Genomic DNA, 13,115 nt, shown 5'->3' with positions numbered 1-13,115 from the left:
CGTCTATAGTTGCAGCAAGAGCTGCCTCAGTACCAAAATGCGAGGTTAAATTCGATTCAATTATAATAGACGACGATCTTCAGCTCTTGATCCGTCTTAAAAATGTCCGTAGGAGACAATATCAAAAAACACGCGAACCTGCCATGAAGGTTATCTGGCGGGATTTACAAAAACAAATTAAAAAGCAATTCTCTGCCCGGAGGAACAAAACTTTTGAAAATAATATTTCTAAATTAGACCCAAGTTCCACACCCCTTTGGAAACTCACAAAAATTTTCAAAAAACCTCAAAAGCCTATTCGAGCGCTTAAAGAAGGTGGTAAAATTTTGATCACAAATTTGGAAAAAGCTCAGAAACTTGCTAAGCAATTCGAGAGTTCCCATAATTTCAGTTTGGGTCTTACTAGTCCTATTGAGAATCAGGTTGTTGGGGATTTTCTGAATATTTTCTCTCGGGAAAATATTTTTGATGATTCCTGGGGGACTGATTTGGACGAAGTAAGGTCTATAACTAAAAAGTTTCAAAATATGAAAGCTCCAGGTGATGATGGAATTTTCTATATCCTCATCAAAAAACTCCCAGAGAGTACCTTGTCTTTCTTGGTAAAATTATTTAACAGATGTTTCCATTTGGCATACTTTCCTGATAAATGGAAAAATGCAAAAGTTGTTCCAATTTTGAAGCCGGATAAAAATCCAGCTGAAGCTTCTAGCTACCGCCCAATAAGTTTGCTTTCTTCAATAAGTAAACTTTTTGAAAAGATAATTTTGAATAGAATGGTGCTTCACATCAATACGAACTCAATTTTTGCAGATGAGCAGTTTGGATTTCGCCATGGGCATTCAACTACTCATCAACTCTTAAGAGTTACCAATTTAATTCGTTCAAACAAATCTGAAGGCCACTCAACTGGCAACGCATTCGACAGTGTTTGGCATGAAAATTTGATTGCTAAATTGAAACAGTTTAATTTTCCACTTTATATTATGAAATTAGTTCAACATTATTTAACTGACAGAACTCTGCAGGTAAATTATCAAAATTCCAAATCTAATCGACGACCTGTTAGAGTAGGAGTTCCTCAGGGTAGCATTCTTGGGCCTATATTGTATAACATTTTCACTTCGGACCTCCCTGATTTGCCTCAGGGTTGCCACAAATCTTTGTTCGCTGATGACACAGGCATTTCCGCTAAAGGAAGAAGTCTTCGTGTTATTTGCAGCAGACTGCAGAAAAGTTTAGATATTTTCTCTTCTTATTTACAAAAATGGAAGATTTCTCCCAACGCTTCCAAAACTCAACTTATAATATTTCTACACAAGCCTAGAGCTTCGTTTTTGAAACCTAGTAGTAGTCACATAGTCACTATGAACGGAGTTCCAATTTCCTGGTCAAACCAAGTGAAATATCTTGGATTAATACTTGACCAAAAATTAACTTTTGAAGATCACATTGAGGGCATTCAAGCCAAATGTAACAAATATATTAAATGTTTGTTTCCTCTTATAAACAGGAAATCCAAACTTTGCCTGACGAATAAACATCTAATATTTAAACAAGTTTTTAGACCGGCCATGCTTTACGCTGTGCCAATATGGTCTTGTTGTTGCACTACCAGGAAAAAAGCACTTCAAAGAATTCAGAACAAAGTTCTGAAAATGATTTTGAAGTTGCCTCCCTGGTACAGTACTACTGAGGTACATAGAATTTCGAATGTTGAGACTTTAGAACAAATGTCAAACAAAATAATGAATAATTTCTTATACTTAGATAAGATTTAGTTTTAGTTTTTAGTTTTAAAATATCAATTGTTATACTGACATGCAGGTTAAAAAACCTGTTTAAAATACTTAATTGCCAAGACATGAACAATGTAAAAACACTTAGATATATATCATAACAATTAAGGCTGGTAAGTTACTGTAGTAACTGGAACACCTAGGTTAAAAATGAAATGTAATTTATTTTGAATTTGGAACAAATAAAAAGTTAAAAAAAAAGGTGCTCCGAGACTGAAAAGATCAAAATTACGTTTGATTGAGCTGAATTTCGCCAATTTATGCCAAAATGGATGCTCGTATATGTCAGTCTCTGAGCACCTAAATTTACATTAATATTTCAAAGTGCGTAGGTACACCTCAACTGTAATCTTGGCCTTAACAGTAGAAATCTCTTTTTTTAATAAACTTCCTTCATAAAAAATCAGGAATCAACTGGGTACTGTTACCATCTAAAATAATTTCCGTTCCAATACCAGATAACGCTTACTCACAAGGCTAAACCAATTATCTCCGCTTGTAGCAGCAGCCAGCAACGGTACCGAAGTGTCCCCGTCATTACTCAAAACCACAACATGGTCGTTCCGAAGAACACGTGCGCTCTGTACTGCTCGGTAGATCTCAGTTTCTGTTCCGTTCTTGTGCCCTCCTGTGACTCAGATCGTCCATCGGTCGTTTCAGCTTTATGCAACTGAAGTCCACTAGCCCTAGCCCGATTAATATCTCGCTATTAAGGGTACATTTATTTCTCCGAACAAAGTGCCCTTCCTGTTGACCCTTAGAGTGCCTTTACGATTATGCCCTAGCCACATAGGCCTGGTCCCCATATCAGCTGAGCACGGCGGAGGACTCTAGGCAAGACAAGAAGCATCGTTGCAAATTGGACCGCCGCCCGACCAGACCAGAACCAGAAGTGATGGTGGCTAGAAATGGTGTCACTTTTCCAGTTGGAGTTTGCCTTTCTTGATTAATTAATTAACTTTTTGCAGCTACACAACCAGCCCAGTGCCGGTTCGAGAGGCTTGTTGTGCCGAGCGCGTGCGCAAGCGCATGTTTCAATGCTCCTGGCCGGCGTGCAAGTGTAATTAATCTAATTGTCGGTGTATAATTTATAAGTCTCGCAATTACTCCCGCTCCACAGAACTCGATTTTCCGATTGCGAGCGGGGTGACGTTTGTGCCAGCCGGGAGAAGTTTGGGCTGCTGTCCGTCGCGATCTTATGGTTGTATTAACCTACACAATTTGGACATCCAGGCTGATCGGTCCGGTGTTTGCACTGCTCTCGGCTATGGGTGTGTCCGGTGCAGGTGTTCGCTTAGAACGAAGGCAACCAACCTATTTGCAGTGTCCCTGCCGGATGAAATGAGTTACCCTACACGTATACAATGATGGAAGTTGCAAATAAGAGGGAAACCGAGATCGAAAGAAGCAAAGGAGTTGTGCCCCTTTGTGTTCCCAGTGCCAGGTTCGGGAAACGACTATCATTAATTCTTTCGTTGATTCAGCAGAGGTAGAAGCAGAAGAAGCACGAAGCAAGAGGTGAAAAGTGCATTCGAAAAGGTGAATCAACCAGACAGATTGAGATAAAGTTGAACTTGGAAAGGAAGGAGGACTACGGCCAAAAGGAAAATTGCAAACGGTGTAATTCGAGAAGCTCGTTCAACCTAAGTGTTTCTTGAGCACTTGCATTTGCACAGTTGTTCGATTTCGAAAACATTGAATCTTAGGTACAACTTCTATCCACTGCTGTAGAATTTCCATTTCCATTTCCGATCGAGAATATAAATATCTATTAAAAGCATGTAATTTACTCACTTTCGATCTCGCTGCCAATCCAACCACCATCAGCTGAAAGCAACACATTGAATGCACAATTCCTGTCATGACTTCAATCAACTTCTGTGCTTCCTCTGCCATTCTTATATAACACAAGATAATCAACGAACAACAGTGACTGCCAGCCCTGGCGGAGGTGATTTCCCTCCTTGCCCGTCCCAACGCGCAACGACACCAGCATTATTATTGTTCTAACGCTTTCAGAACCCGTTGACTTCATTTGCATACACAGCAGCTGCACCAAGCCGTAAACCACAGCAAATCGCCGTCCCTGTCGTTCACTTGTAGCAAACCTGCTGCACTCACACAGGACTCACTAATGAGTAAAGTGAATAATTGTACTGTGTACTCCTCTAAATGCCACGGGAGTTGGTACACACTGATCCTCTCTCCGCCCATCCGTCCGTCCGGGCGAGGTGAAGAGGTGAGGTACCGGTCAGAGATGACGACTCCATCATCATCATCGTTAGAGGCAGCAATCGCGCGCTTTTTTTTTTTCGCGATTATGCATGTACAAACTGCTTCAGCGGACAACCTAAGGGGAATCATTCATTCCAACCTATTCAGAAGCTTCGAGCCTACGGAACCATTCTACTTCGTCCATTTGCTTTATTGCGCAGCTCAACTCCAACTTAGTTACTTGTTTTATTCAATTTTATAGTTTTTTGCTAAGATCGATGACGACAACGACGGTAACACACATATCAGCAGAATGTGTTTGCGAGAGTGTTATGCAATCTCCCCTTCGTCGTAGAATGGAGCTTGCAACAATCAACGTTCAAGGTTATCATTCTCGGTGGCCCTACTGCTCCGCTGGTAGAAGGTTCCAGCCAGTATCTGATACCTCCAATCAGAGCTATCAAAGAGCTATGCTGTGGTTGACTTGCGAAAAAAAAAATGGTACGCGCGCATTTGTTGATAATTTGTGAAAATAATTCACAACACAACTCGCGGAGGCTGTCTGTGGCACTGCTCCATCTATCTTGAATCTAAAGAGCTGCAACGTTGACCGACCATGTAGGAAGGGTCCGCAATATGTAGCGCTATCATGGTCTCATAGAGGTTTTCCTTCCCTGAGTCGGAGATGGTGGAATGGGCTATTGGAGGGTCGGAGACGGTAGGGGATTGGGGGTTTACATTTAATTAGTTTTAAAATTGCCCCCAACGATTATAGAATTGGCACGGCACGACGACGGTTGTTCTGGGGATGACGGTGGAAGCATAGTAGCTTTGGGGATCACGAGACTAAGTGCAGCTAGTGGTAGAATAATGTGCGCGTTGTTATGAATGATTGAACATTTGTACGTAAGATTTGTGGTTTTTGAAACTTTCTGATTTTTAAAAATTATCTTCTTTTCTCATTTCATTTGGGGACATGGATACTTCTCAGTGATTTAAATATTCTTACGCTAAGAACATTTGCAGGTCTTAGAATTCTTCCATCGTTTACCATTTGTTACCATCAATTAATCATACCGTCCGGCCATTTTCCACAGGGATGGCGCTGTTCCGCTGGTAGGAAGTGATAAGTTGAAAGAAGTGGAAATAATTCGCTTTCGGTGCATAATCAGGTCAAAAAAGTAGAAGGGTCTGTGTCTAGGGGCACGAACGGAAGCTTGACGTAGGACCGCTAGTGGACGGAATAAATGTGAAGAGCATTTAGTTCTTTTAATTGATCAATTATCTATTATCTCAACTCTTTCCGTTTTTTGAATTGTAGGCATACAAAATTTGTAGTAATTTTTTTCAAAGAGAAAGTTGATTAAGAGAATCAATCAAAATCACTTGCACCCCTGCTTCCAAGTTTGGTTACAAGATTACAACTCTGGAGAGCATTTTGTGTGGTCGTTGGGGGCTTGTGGTTCTGAATATGGACAAACAAGCACAGATAAATTCTATTCCAACTCTTCACTGATGTAAGCTTGATGGCCCTGAAAAGGGCCGTTTTATTGAAGAGGACATCCATGGCCACTTACGCTTGGCGTGTTTAGTGTAGGTGACAGCATGACGGACCTAATTTTCCAGGAACACCTTCAGCACACCTCGTAGATCAAACCGGAGATACGTTTGACACCACCACGGCGAGCCAGACGACCGACGGCGGTTATCTTGAAGAACTTTGCGATGACGCTTGGCGCCTCCTTTACCAGACCTTTTCCTCCTTTGCCATGACCAGTCAATTGTTGCTTGTTAGGTGTGAAGGAGTGGACTAGCCACCACTACTACTGCTGCTATTGCTCTTTACCACGCCGTCCGAAGTGAAAGCGAAAATGAGCTAATGCCATACAGCAGCGCTCTTTTAGATCTTTTCAGGATAAAGCAGAATGATGTGCAACCAAGTGGTATAAAAGCTACAAAGACTCCTCCCATTATGAGTAGTTTGCTATCAAGTAGCGACACTGGTTCTTTCCTTTTGCGTACACGGCGAATGAGAACGACCCAAATTTGAGTTTAGTTCACTCATAATCGCCAAAAGTGCAGGAACTTAGCTATGAGTAAATTTGTCTCATGGCTTCCAGTGGAAAACCTAAAAAATCTGCCAGAAAATGAGGAAATTGACGAAAATTTTATTCAGTCCCGGAGTAGTACCAATAGACTGAGTGAATCCAATCTTTACTTTTCTCTAATTCGGGAATTTATCCTTGTAAAATCCTGGAAAAACCTGGGAAAACGTGAGACAAATTTACTCATCGCTGAGTTCCTGCACTTTATTTCTTATTTCTGAGATAACTAAACTCAAATTTGGGTTGTTCTCATTCGCCGTGATATCACCTTGAACGATATCGGCGCCGGTGATGAGCGTGATTACCTCTCACCCCAACAGGCCTGGGCCACCGGCATGTTCTAAGGCATAACATCTCTGATCACGCCTTTCTTCGTTAAGTAAAGCCGTTGGTCCCCGGTTGAGTTAATGGGTCGATTGGTAGGGTCCAGGTGTGGGAGCTGCCTCCCTGGCGTCAGTAGCATTGGAGCTCAGTACGGAAAACAAATCTCGCGTCACTTTTCAATAGGTCCTATCTACATTGATCGATTCTCTTCATCGACACTCTCTTTCGTAAATAACTCGGCTTCACAAATGTTTCCTGCCGTCTTCGTCGAATTAGATGCTAGATTGTTGCTTCTTTCATCGAAAATATCCGACCGTGGCGATTCAAAGTTGATCAAGGTTGATCAAAATAATTTGTACCCCTGCTTCCAGTTTGATTACATGAGCATTTTGTGTGGTCATTGGTTCTAAATATGGACAAACAGGCAGATGAATTCTATTCCTACTCTTTTCTGTAATAAGCTTGGTGGCCCTGAAAAGAGCCGTTTTGTTGCCAAAGTTGGTGATGATTTAACCTCCGAAACCAAACGGAGTGCGTCTCTGTCACTTCAAATTGTAGATGACATCCATGGCCGCTTACGCTTGGCGTGTTTAGTGTAGGTGACAGCATCACGGATCTCATTTTTCAGGAACACCTTCAGCACACCTCGTAAATCAGACCGGAGATACGTCAGACACCGCCACGGTGAGCCAGACGACGGATGGTGGTTATCTTGAAGAATTTGCGTTTGGTTCTGAATATGGTGATGAGTGTGCAAAATATTACGCAATTCCATCCTCCCTATTCGCACGCGCCCGAGGATCGGAGGCGAATGCCACTTCGACTTGTGTCGTCTACTTACTACTCTCTGACGACTGTGCTAAGGAAGCAGCATATGCATGTAGGTAATTGGCGGATTTGTTTAGTTAATACGACGCTTTTGGACAATGCTGTACATTTAACAGTTTTTCAATAGTTTCTTGTTGTAAATCAACATTCGGAAGCATTGTTATCGATACGTAGCCATATTTCTGGTCGATTGGTGATAAAATTATTGAAATTAGACCAGGGGCAGCTGAGTTATTAACGTTCAAAATCATTCTTAATTTGTTACATGTTCCATTTTCGGTTTTCACAAAGTGTACTCCCATATAGAAAACAAAGACGTAGTCCTACGTTAAAAGTGAACGACAACCTGAAGAAATTAGTCAGGGACTTTGTCGTTCAGTTTTTTTTCCCAGAAATTACTGTTAAACAAACTATAATTAAATAAAAATGATTTTTCCCCATACATTTTTACCTGCTTTACTACCAGTCCCCAGAGAGCCAAAAAATTCAAATTTGAGAGTGAAAATTTGCTCTCACGAGTTCAATCTCTCAACATGCCGTGTATTTTGATTACACTCTATTTGGGATTTCCCTCTCACAGACTACAAAATAGAGTACCTGACACTGCAAAACATGTCTGGTACCTCTATATTCTAATTTTTTTAGTACAATGTTTTTTTGGTTCCATTTGGGATCCCAAACAACTCTGCAAAATTTGGGGATGATTGGTTATAGCCCGGCTGTCCGCAGTGTGTTTGAAATTTGTATGGAAATTAGTATGGGAAAACCTACTTTTTTGCATCTTTATTACTAGGGACTACAATTTTGCATAAACCACGCATCTAGCCCAGGAAGTGCCTAACAACTTTTCTCAAGGATTTATTGTTCTAGAATGCCACTAAAAAAAAGTTATAGCTGTTCAAAGATCAATGTTGCAAATTAAATGCCAAAAATCCCTTTTTCTACCAACACTACCGGTGTACCACTGAAAGTCAGACTCCAAACTGAAATAATTTCGAAGTTGATGATTTTATCTGTTTGGTATGTTCATATGAAATATTCAAAAACAATAGATCTATCTCATATGCGTAGTCAGAGGGGGAAGGGGGGAGGGGGTGTCACTCATATCAATAGAAGTAAAGTTTCAAACTGAAATAACTTCGGAGTTTCTTATCTTATCGATTTGGTATGTTCAGACGAATTATTCAAAAACAATTTTTCATCTCATATTAAGAGATGAGGGAAGGCTAACTATACCCTCGCTCCCCCTTACTCATATAAATCAGGGTGGCAATTGAACCAGGAAAACCAGGAAAACCGGGAAAGAGTCGGGAATTTATTTGCAACAGGAAAATAATCTTGTTTGTATAATTTAAATAGGTTTTAAATTTTATGTATGTCAAAGTTTCTTTTTATAATCAGGTGAAAACTAACTATTTTATTCAAGCTAAATCTTTCACACAAGTAAACATTGATGAACAAAATTTCCTGAGAATTTAGTAAATATATTTTGTATTTATTTTTAATTTAATTTTTGTCTCGAATCAATTGCATATATGATTTGTGCTTAATTGAAAGCAGGCTTAAGCAGTGCCGACGCGTAACTACTTTGAAGTACCTGTTCAACATGTTCAATAAAAATTTCTATTTCTAAAACTTCAGATAAGGCCTCCGAACTTCATGTAAGTTCTACAAAATTCGGGAAAGACTTACAAGTTTCAGGAAAATCCTGTGAACTACTGTGATGACCTACAACGGTGAGGAAATCTCTCCGAACCTTCAGAGAAGTTCTACAAATTTCAGAGAAGTCTTACGAACTTCAGAGAAGTCCTTTAATCTTTGGGGAATAACTAAAAATTTTACAGAATTTTCTATAGATTTAATGTAACTTCTACGACATTTAGACATTGCTTAAATCTTAAGAATAATCTTATGACACTTATGGATTTTTCCGAGCTACAGAGAAGTCTTCGATACTCTTGGGAAGTCCTCTGAACTAAACATAGTTCTCCAAGCTCAAAACAGTTCCTAGAACTTTCGAGAAGTCGATTAAACTACAGGTAGTCCTACGAAATTCATGGGAGCTCTCCAAACTTCAGGGAATTTCCAAGAAATTGAGGAAAGACCCAAAACCCTTCGATATTTAAAGCCTTATGAACTTCAGGGAAGCTCTTCTAAATTTAGGGTCCCCATATATTCAGTTAAGTCCTTCAAACTTCAGGGAAGTCCTTAGATCTTCGAGAAAGTTCTTCGAACTTCTGAGAATTTCTACGAACTTCGTGGTACTTCTACGATATTAAATAAATTAATATGAATTTCAAAAAACTTCGATTTTCAGAGAAGTCCTAAGATCTTAAAAAAAAGTCCTTCGAACTTCGGGGAAGTCCCATGAAATTCAGGCAACACAAACTTCAATGAACCCTTCAGGAAAGACCTTAACGCTTCAGGGAAGTTCTACGAACTTTAGGGAGTTTCTATGAACTTCAGCAGTCAGTCTTTTTAATAATAAGAGATATTAAACCAGCGTTGTTTATGAAATCTTTTAATCATATGATTTTGAAATCATGTTGAAATCAAAATTCCGCTAAATAAAACAGCAAAAAAGGTTATCTTCCATTTAATTCCACTTAATTAATTTTGGTATCCATGACAGATACGTATTTCGACTACAATGTGCAGTCTTCATCAGTGTCATTCCCACTAAAGAACTTATCAAAATCTAACTTATTTAGCATTCCGCTAACAACCCAAATTTCATTACTTCATTATGATGGCTACCAAGCCTTTGGGGATTTTCCTTATTAGAGAGTTGTATAGATTTTTCTTCTTTAGCTTACTTAAATCTTTGGTTTTTATTAGTTAGGTAGGTTCCGATTCAACACATTGTAGTTTCATTTTTATACCTATGATCTTGACTTTTTTACCTAGGGGATGAGTACTTAAGGGGGTTAGATTTTGATAAGTTCTTTAAAGAAGAACAGCGGTGAGGGTAGCTTGAGTGTACCTATTTCGAATAGGTACGCTACTCTTCCCACCGATGTAGGGAATCCCACCTCAGCCACGGTGAAGCGGTCTAAGAAGAGGAAGAAAAATCAAGGCCAGTCCGATGGTGCGAGTGGACGGGACGATGCCACCGCGACGAACGTCAGCGTCATTGGTGATTTCGGCGACGCCGTCGACAACGAAACTGCTGCCACCCCGAGTGCAGCAAAAATGAAGCTTCCTCCACTGGTGGTGAAGCAAGTCCCACTCAACACGCTGATTGGCGATCTTTCATCGCTGGGCGTTGCAGCTGAGTTTAAGCTCGGCAGGATCGGCACCAAGGTGATGCTCCGAACAAAAGCGGAGTTCGAAGTGGCCGCGAAATATCTGAAGGATACCAAGGCGGAATTCTTCACGCACGACATCCCCGGTGAGAAGCCCTTCAAGGTAGTCATCAGGGGTCTACCAAACTTCGACCCCAAGATGGTCGAAGCTGAAATCAACCGGTACAAGCTTGCCCCAATCGCTGTCTTCCGAATGACAAGGAGAGACGAAAACGTGAAGACGTACCCGGATTGTCTTTTCCTGGTGCACTTCCAGAAAGGGACAGTGACGCTCAATGCGCTACAAGCCATCCGATCAATCTGCTCCATCATCGTACGGTGGGAGCCATACCGTGGCGGCCATCGTGACGTAACGCAGTGTATGAGGTGCCTCAATTTTGGACACGGTACCCGCAACTGCAACATCAAGCCACGCTGCAGCAACTGCGCTCAAGAACACGCCACTTTCAACTGCCCTGCGGATGGAGCCGTGGCGATAAAATGCGCTAACTGTGGTGGTGCACATCAAGGTTCCGACAGACAGTGCTCCAAACGCGAGGACTTCAAACGCATCCGAAAGCAGGCGTCAAGCAACAATCAACCAGGACGCAAGAAGGACAAAACCCCATCATTCAGGACGGAGGATTTTCCGCCTCTTCGTGCTCCCCAGCAAAGGCAAGCGAATTCGCGGGTGCAACCCGCCCCCCCTCAAGAAGCTTCCGGTGATTCTGCTGGCCAAAGCTCTCCATCCCCCCCTGGATTCTGGAGACAACCAACAGCGCAAAACAACAACCCCGATCTGTTCTCAGCGGATGAACTGATGGAAATCTTCGTCAACATGTCCGGTGCTCTTCGTAAGTGCCGCAATAAGCCCGAACAGATCCAAGTGCTCGGTAAGTTCATCATCCAGTATGGCGTCTAAACCGCTAACTATCGTCACCTGGAATGCTTGCTCTGTAAGAGCAAAAGAGATTGAGCTTGCCGACTTCCTCCGCAAGCACAGCATCGACGTGGGCCTTCTAACCGAGACCCATCTAAAGTCCGGCGACAGCTTCTAGTTGCCTGACCACAACATTATCCGGCTTGATCGCACCAGCTCCAGGGGGGGTGGTGTTGCGGTCGTCGTCAAGAAAGGAATAAAATACCACACTCTGTCCCATATCCGCACCTCTATCATCGAGGCCCTTGGTGTGGAGGTGGAGTCGTCGACTGGATACGTCCAGTTCATCGCCGTCTACTGCCCTCGACAGTGTGCCGCCAGCAGTGGACTAGCGGCTAAATTTAAGAAGGACCTGTCCACCATCACCCGTACCGGTTCCCGCTTCGTTGTTGGAGGAGATCTGAATGCTCGTCATGAGGCATGGCGGAACTACCAGCAGAACCAGAACGGTCGTCTGCTGTTCGACCATTCGCAGCATGGGCTGTACTCCGTTTGGTTCTCGGACGAGCCAACATTCATCTCACCGGCAGGCAACCCATCGACGCTAGACCTGTTTCTTTCAAATACCGGCTTGTCCAAGCCGGTAGCCTTACACGAACTCAGCTCCGACCATCAACCGGTGGTGGCTGAACTGGGATACAACGTAGCTGCTGCTCCAAGCCTGCGCAAGGACTACCATCGCGTAAACTGGGCCCAGTTTGGACGCGTGGTAGACAGGCACATCATCGACAACCCGCCGCTTGACTCCGTGGAGGACATCGACCGAGCGTTGGAAGTACTCCACCAAGCCATAACCGTGGCTGACGAGGCGTGCGTCCGACGAGTTCCTGTGAGGGGTAAGTTTATTGCTATTGATTCCCACACCCAACTCTTAATTCGCCTGAGAAATGTTCGTAGACGCCAGTTTCAGAGGACTGGAGATCTAGCGAGGAAACGTGAAATGGCCAATCTGAACAAGGAGATTGCTTCCAGAATGGTCTCACTCCGGAACGAAAGTTTCGGGCGGCTTATCCAGAATCTGGACGACCGCTCCAGACCATTCTGGAAAGTTGCCAAGGTCTTAAAGACGCACCCTAAACCCATTCCGCCACTAAAAGATGAAAATGATGACGATCGGCTCATAATCACCCCTCAGGAGAAAGCAAATGCGATTGGTGAGCATATTGCCAAATCGCACTTGCTTGGCTCCAACATCCAAAGTCCGCTCGAAGTTCAGGTTGAGCAATGCGTACTCAACCTTGATTCCTCCCCTTGTGCCATCCCTCCGGAGGATATAATCACAGTGGAACAGATTTGCTCAGCGCTGAAATGCACCAAAAACATGAAGGCCCCCGGGTTTGACGGAATATTCAACCTAGTGTTGAAAAATCTCAGCATGAAGGTTCACTCTCTGCTGGCTGCTGTCTTCAACAGATGCTTGGAACTGCACTACTTTCCAAGTATCTGGAAGACAGCGAAAATCATACCTATCCGCAAACCCGGGAAGGACCCAACGCTAGCTTCAAGCTACAGACCAATCAGCCTCCTTTCAGCGCTGAGCAAATTGTTCGAAAAACTCATTCTCAATTGTTTGCTCAAGTTTGTCGAGGAAAATAACATTCTCCTTCCGGAACAGTTTGGG

The 13,115-nt window shown here is 42.5% G+C and overlaps 1 protein-coding gene across 1 annotated transcript in view; it reads left to right on the top strand.

Moving 5' to 3' along the window:
- The window catches only part of LOC135708798 (uncharacterized), a 214,914-nt gene that overhangs the window by 136,532 nt on the left and 65,267 nt on the right, over positions 1-13,115 (top strand). The gene's annotated exons all lie outside the window — the stretch shown is intronic.

The sequence above is a fragment of the Ochlerotatus camptorhynchus genome, unplaced genomic scaffold, assembly GCF_037179485.1.
Source record: "Ochlerotatus camptorhynchus isolate MF236.1 unplaced genomic scaffold, CSIRO-AGI_Acam_v1.1 ptg000335l, whole genome shotgun sequence".
Classification (NCBI taxonomy): domain Eukaryota; kingdom Metazoa; phylum Arthropoda; class Insecta; order Diptera; family Culicidae; genus Ochlerotatus; species Ochlerotatus camptorhynchus.
Note: the sequence above shows the minus strand (reverse complement) of the source record. Positions and strands in the feature narration are given on the sequence as shown.